We start from the raw sequence: 7020 nt of genomic DNA on the forward strand, positions 1-7020 counted from the left end.
ATATATTAGAAGCTTTTCATGAACAGATGCAGTTTCCTGTTTAAATGCATTTATTTATTTATTTATTTATTTATTTATTTATTTTTAAATTTCAGTTCTGTAGTTTTATTTTCATATTTTGAAGACTACACTTTAAAAAAATTTTTTTTAACATATGAAATTTATTGTCAAATTGGTTTCCATACAACACCCAGTGCTCATCCTAAAAGATGCCCTCTTCAATGCCCATCATCTACCCTTCCCTCCCTCCCACCCCCCCCATCAACCCTCAGTTTGTTCTCAGTTTTTAAGAGTCTCTTATGCTTTGGCTCTCTCCCACTCTAACCTCATTTTTTTTCCCTTCCCCTCCCCCATGGGTTTCTGTTAAGTTTCTCAGGATCCACATAAGAGTGAAAACATATGGTATCTGTCTTTCTCTGTATGGCTTATTTCACTTAGCATCACACTCTCCAGTTCCATCCATGTTGCTACAAAGGGCCATATTTCATTCTTTCTCATTGCCACGTAGTACTCCATTGTGTATATAAACCACAATTTCTTTACCCATTCATCAGTTGATGGACATTTAGGCTCTTGCCATAATTTGGCTATTGTTGAGAGTGCTGCTATAAACATTGGGGTACAAGTGTCCCTATGCATCAGTACTCCTGTATCCATTCCTAGCAGTGCTATTGCTGGGTCATAGGGTAGGTCTATTTTTAATTTTTTGAGGAACCTCCACACTGTTTTCCAAAGTGGCTATACCAGTTTGCATTCCCACCAACAGTAAATGCATTCATTTAAGTAAAAAAAAAAAGTTGATTAAAAAAAAGTTCTTCAAAGTCTAGATAAGTAACAAGGACTCCTAGTGCTCTCCCGTATATCTAGGTCACCTCGCCTTTCTGCCACCTGGGAGGACTTTACTTGCCTGCCTCTTGGCATAAGGCAGGGTTATGCAACTAGTTCTGGTGTGTGGGTTGTGAACAAAAATGACATGTGGCATGCCCCAGGTGATGCATTTAACTGCCATGGTGAGACCCTCCAGGATTCTCTGTTAGGGTCCAGAGAGGAGTTTATAGGAGCCAAAACAGAGTAGTTTTGTTAAGCCACTGAAATGTCCCATTTTTGTTACTGGAGCATGAAGTAGTTTATGCATACTTACCCATACATGGTGGTAGAAGAATATGATAAAAATTGTGAAAATTTTGAATGCCATTTGGGGAACACTGTAATAGAAATAGATGCACCCCATTAAAGAATGACAGATTGTTTGGCTTTGTGAGGGGGCAGTTGTCAAATGTTTTGTGGAGAAAATGGTACTTGAATCACTCTTACAGGATGAATAGGGGTTTGGTAGAAATGGGAGTAAAGAGCAATCTGAAATTAGAAAAGGACACATATGGGCACCCAAAGTGATGGAAGTGATGATGAATTCAAAGGACAGTAAGAAGGAGAGTGTGGCTAGACCTTGGGAACAACGGGCTGGAATTGTTGGAGACAAAGGCTGGCATATGAGTCAGCAGACCAGAGTATGAGTCAGGGATAGGGTAGCCCACTCAAATGGTTGAATTAAAGGGAGTTTAATGAAAGTATCATTTCCAGTGGTGTAGGCAGCTTTAAGACAAACAGAAAGGATAAGGATGTGTCCAACTACCAGCAACAGTGATAAGTCTTTACCACTCTTCAGCATGGAGGAACCAAGAGAGGAAGTGGAGGTGCCTAAGCTCAGAGATATGGCCACAAGACGGCAGGAAGGAAGTTTCTACCTGACAGGAGGGAACAGGGAGGGCTAGTGCTCCAATCGCTTTTACCTACTGCCCTTACCTTGTTAACTTCCCTTGGAAAATCCGACCTCTCCAGCTACCGTTCTTTCAAATTATTCTAACTGAATGCTAGAACTATCTTGTGCCCTGCATAGTGAATTAGACTCTTCATATAATGTATTTCTCTGGAGACACATATAAAACTCAATTTTGAGGTTTTGAATGAAGCTTTAACCTCTCATTATTCAGCATCTTTGTTTAGAGTTGTATCATCGTTTCTTCTTATTTATATATTTATTTTGCTTTGCTTTCTGTAAGGTGTATCATTTTTGTTTTCTGTAGCCAACTGTAACATAAAGTTCAAAACATAGAAATAGAAAATCTCTTTTTCTATGGGTATTTAAGAAGCCTATGCATTTCAAAACTTCATTTACCATTAAATTGATAATTATTTAGTTAGTGGAAGAACAAAAATCTATGGAATGCCGAACATAACCCAAGTGAAAAAAAATTTATCATTCTCCACATCTGACAAGTTAACTTCTTTTCTATGGAAAATTGACACCTCTAATTAATACCTGATGAGCAAAAATCTGTATAGCCAAAGATTACTAAGTTTATATGCTGTCAAATGGTCAAAAGAATATGACATATGTCAGTTAAAAGTGTCCTTTGGAATAGCTGAACACTTCAGGATTTTTAGTTGTTGTTATTGTAGGTGTTTTAATACATTTATATATACGACAGCATAGCTGTTAGACTGGATTCGATGTCAAGCAGGCCTGGCTTTGATTCATAGGTGTGCCATTCTCTAGCTCTGTGACCACGGGCAAATATTTAGTTTCTTTGGGCCTCAGTTTACTCATTCTAATATGGAGATATATGAGATAATGGTAGCTACCTCTTTGGGTTATTGTGAAAAGTGGATAAAATCTAGAAAGCAATTAGCATGGTGTCTGACCCCTAGTTACGTGCTCAATAAATGTCATTTGGCATTATCATTATTAACTCGTATTCAAGCAGCTTTTTCTATATTGAAAAATAGTTGTATCACACTAGCCTGAGACATAATCAGTGGAGTGTCAGCCTCATCGAAGTGTCAGAAACTGATCCGATTGTCCTCGGTGTCACTCGAATCTGTTGACCACGAGCAGCCAGAGCGATGCTTCTGAAACACAATTTGGATCACGTCACTCCCTAGCTCACAACCCTCCAAAAGCTGCCAATCACATCCAGAGCAAAATGGAAAGGTTTTACTCTTGTGACAACCCTGTCCTGAGTACCTCTGCTCTTACTTTCTACCATTCCTCTCCCCTCTCATTTCATTCCCTACAAAATTATACTTATCCCAAGACCTTTGCACTTATCCTTCATCCCTGGAATTCCTCTTTGTCACTCGTTAAGGCTGGCACCCTCAGTCCATTTAGGTGCCTTATTTAAAGAAGACATTCTCAGCCACTCCAATTAAAGCAGTGACTACTAACTTAGAGTGGTTTTAAAATGTTTTCTATCTGTCTCCCATTCTAGCGGGCAGTCCGCATGAGGGCAAGTCTTTGGTGTGTTCACTGTTGTATTCCCAGTTTCTTGTGCTGAGTTTGCCATGTAACAAGTGCTCAGTAAGTATTGTTCATCAAGGGGCACCTGGGTGGCTCAGTCAGTTAAGCATCCGACTTCGGCTCCAGTCATGATCTCGTGATTCGTGGGCTCGGGCCCCACGTCAGGCTCTGCACTGATGTTGCAGTACCTGCTTGGGATTCTCTCTCTGCCCCTCCCCTGCTCAGGCTCTCTCTTTCTCTCAAAATAAATAAACTTAAAAAACAAAGTATTGTGAATCAAAAACTGAAGTGTTCAACTTAGAAAATAACTACGGGGGTACTTATCTGAAATTTATTCACTATTTTAGGCAATTACTTCGTGACTCAAAATGATCAGTATGTGTCACAGTTTTAACCAAAAGAGTATCTTTCTAACTTAATAAACACAATGTTTATTATAAGAGGTGCAAAAGCATTCTCATGGGGAGCTTTCATAGTAAAACCAACAAATCAACACAGAAAAAGTCTCTATGTCAGTATTCGATAATGGTACTTAGTAAAATCAGAGGAATAAAAGCTCACAGAATGACTAAAAATGGTAAGTCTTAAACAAAGCATGACTCTGTGTGAATGAAAGTGTTGGGTGTCCAAACTGTTCTCATTTGCTTCAAGATGGAACCATAGGTCAATCATTCTTTCTTAGATAAATATGCTATCCTTGTTAGCTGGCTACAGACAGCCTTTTCCCCAAAACTGTTTCCACTCATTTGAGAAGTAATCTTCAGACCCATGTTATTTGTTAAAGAACAAGATGTTCCCATCTAGAATATAAGAACCAGCATCCTTATGGAAATTTCAAACCAAAAGGCTGTATTTTCTCTGCTGTTTTTTTATGTGGACATTTGACCAGTCAGTGACTTCGCAGGTGGAGTCCGGGTTTGTGGTTTGTGCGGCACTGCCGTCCAATTTCATGTCAAACTTTGCTCAGCTCTACCCTCCTGCCACCTCTCCCAACATTTTCTAATTGGGGCTCTCCTTCTGCTTGACCAGCTGGTCACAGAGTCCCCGGTTCATTCACGCTTGGCTCCATTCTCCATTCTGCATCTGCCTAGGTCTGCTTAAAACCTGCCAGGGATCTTTGACTACGTAACAGCAGAATGTCTGAGCTGGCTCCTATGACACGGAGGCCTTCTGGGACACCTCCACGTCCTGCTGCTCCCAGCCACTTCAAAACCTCTTCCCTATACTAGCCTCCCCTTCTCCCCTTCAACTTTCTCCTGGGCATGAAAGGGTTATGAAAGGTGACTCAGTCATGTCGCAGCCTAGTATATTACAAAGTATATTACATAGTATATTACAAAGAACACTTGCATTCAGAGGCACCTGAATTTGAAATCCTTTTCCAACTGACTAGGTTTGTGGTCTTAGAGAACTTACCTCGCCCTCTCAGCCTCTGTTCCCTTACTAGACAAAAATGGGAACCACTGTACCTACCTCAGTTACAGAAATACATCAGATGGCTCTAGAGCACGTGGCTCACAGCATGTGGTGGGAGCCGGCAGCCCCCTGTAACAATTATTATGGGCCAGGCCTGGCAGAGAGGATGTTAGTTCTCTTCCCACATCTTGGTGCAGACGGAATTTCATCAGAGAGCCTCTTATCCGGTGGCCTTATCTGCCAAACAAGCCTCCCACCCTCTGGAACACTTAAAACCCTTTCCAGGAGCTTCCAAGTCCAAATAACTTTAGTGTTTGTTTCCAACCACATGGACTCCTGCAGAGGCCAGTTGGTGGCCATGCTCTGGAAATGAGGCAGAGTTCAGATTTCTACTGCATTTTATGGGCACAAACAGCCCAAACTCAGTAAACACTTCCATTGCCATGTGGAGCAAAGCATCCCGAAGCCTTGAAATGACACATTCCGAAGTCTTAAAAATCCAAAGGGGAAGAAATAATTTTAAAAATCTGGGGTAATGGTGACAGAGCATGACTAAAACAATAGTCACTGGGCTAGCAGTCCTTGATAACTTATCTCTCCTGTGGGCGATGATACTAAACCCCCTGGGATTAACTTGAAGACACGTTGCTGTAGCAGGAGAAAAAAAGCAATCCTGATGCCAGCGTAAGTTCCTGAAGACTACTGTTTACAATAAGAACAGCCAGTCCCAGCCATATGTAATCTGAAAGCATCCATTTTGTATGAAGGAGTGTACACAAATTCAGATTAAGATGCTGTTACAAAGAGGGTAAGGGCTTCTTAATCGAACCTGTGACACAGCAGGTAGATTTATTCTGACAGGGTAATGAATGATATGGCTTTGGTGGGAGTGCCAGTTAAAAGCAATTATCATCAGCTTGACGTGACAGCCTACTAAAATGCCTCCTAGGACTCACCCTTTTTTTCTAAGGCAGATATTTTTGTTTCTGGGCATGGTTCTGATTTGGGAGGTTCCGGCTTGTTTTTCTGTTTAGAAATGCAGATGTAGCCATTGTTTTAGAAAGCCTCCAAGTGGGTCACCCTGATTTATCCTTTTAGGATGGTTCCATTATGAAACGAGTCAGTTGCTTCCTGGAAAGGGACCAATGCAAAGAACAATCCTAAACCCTAATTCACTGCAAACATTTCCCTGAATGCATGGCACTCATTGCTATTTGTTTAAACAAGGACACTGCAGTTATAGCCCAGGAAAGGAAGTAGGAATCAGAATGTACAATGTCAAAGCATCTTTCAAAAGGAAACCTGATCATACATGATTTGTACTAATTGCATTTGAACTGCGTTACATTGCATCATGTACCTGTTGGTAAGATGGTATTCCTAAATTAAGTAATTGTTAAAGATTGTGTTTTGGGGCCTCATTTCTGGATATAGTAGACTTCTTTTTCTCAGGAAGCCAGCTGACGACACTAGTAGCCATGCAATTCCTGTCCACCTCTCTACATGGTTTGGCTGTGGACCCTGTGAAATTCCATTCTTCTCCTTAGCCTTATCTCTTTAGTGGGTTGAACCCCACTAATCAGCCGTGTTCCCATACTGTCAACTTGGTTGATGCAGCTGGGCTAGGCAAGGGGATGTGCTGGAGTCAGAAGCAAGCTCCCATCATCCACCAGGGAATGTTTCTTAGAGAGGGAACTATCTTCTGTGAGACACACATTCCTCATCTAGAAAATTAAGCAAATATGAGACTATGAACCTCAGTTTCCCAGATTGTAAAATGGGACTGATAACCCCTGTTTTGCAGAACTGCTATGAGGATTAAATGAGATAACTATGTGGGACGCCTGGGTGGCTCAGACGGTTAAGCTTCTGACTTCAGCTCAGGTCACGATCTCACAGCTTGTGAGTTTGAGCCTCACATCGGGCTGTGTATTGACAGCCTGGAGCCTGATTCCGATTCTGTCTCCCTCTCTCCACCCCTCCCCCACTCATTTTCTGTCTCTTTCTCTCTCTCTCTCTCAAAATAAAATAAACATTAAAATTTTTGTTTTTAAAAATGAGAAAGCTATGGGATGTTCTGGTGCATGGTATGGACCCAGTAAGTTATATTTTTTGTTATTAATGCCTCCAGTTGTTTTCCATTCAATTATTAGTGATTTATATTCATGTTTTTTTTTCTTTCATGACCTTTTGTCTAGAGTGTTCTTCAGAATTTACTCATGTACTACTGTAGAACTCTTCTATCTGTGCCTGCCTTGTACATATTTAAGCTCTCTTGCTTACTTTGTATCCTTTCTTCTCTGCAA

General features: G+C 40.9%; 1 long non-coding RNA gene across 1 annotated transcript; it reads right to left on the reverse strand.

Moving 5' to 3' along the window:
* Positions 1–2709: 2709 nt before the first annotated feature.
* On the reverse strand, positions 2710–5059 carry LOC123586825. Its single transcript, XR_006706972.1, has 2 exons — positions 4772–5059; positions 2710–2910 (listed from the first exon to the last, which is right to left on the reverse strand). It is a non-coding gene; the product is annotated as an uncharacterized LOC123586825 (long non-coding RNA).
* Between the last annotated feature and the right edge of the window lie 1961 nt (positions 5060–7020).

Source organism: Leopardus geoffroyi, chromosome C3 (genome assembly GCF_018350155.1).
Source record: "Leopardus geoffroyi isolate Oge1 chromosome C3, O.geoffroyi_Oge1_pat1.0, whole genome shotgun sequence".
Lineage (NCBI taxonomy): Eukaryota > Metazoa > Chordata > Mammalia > Carnivora > Felidae > Leopardus > Leopardus geoffroyi.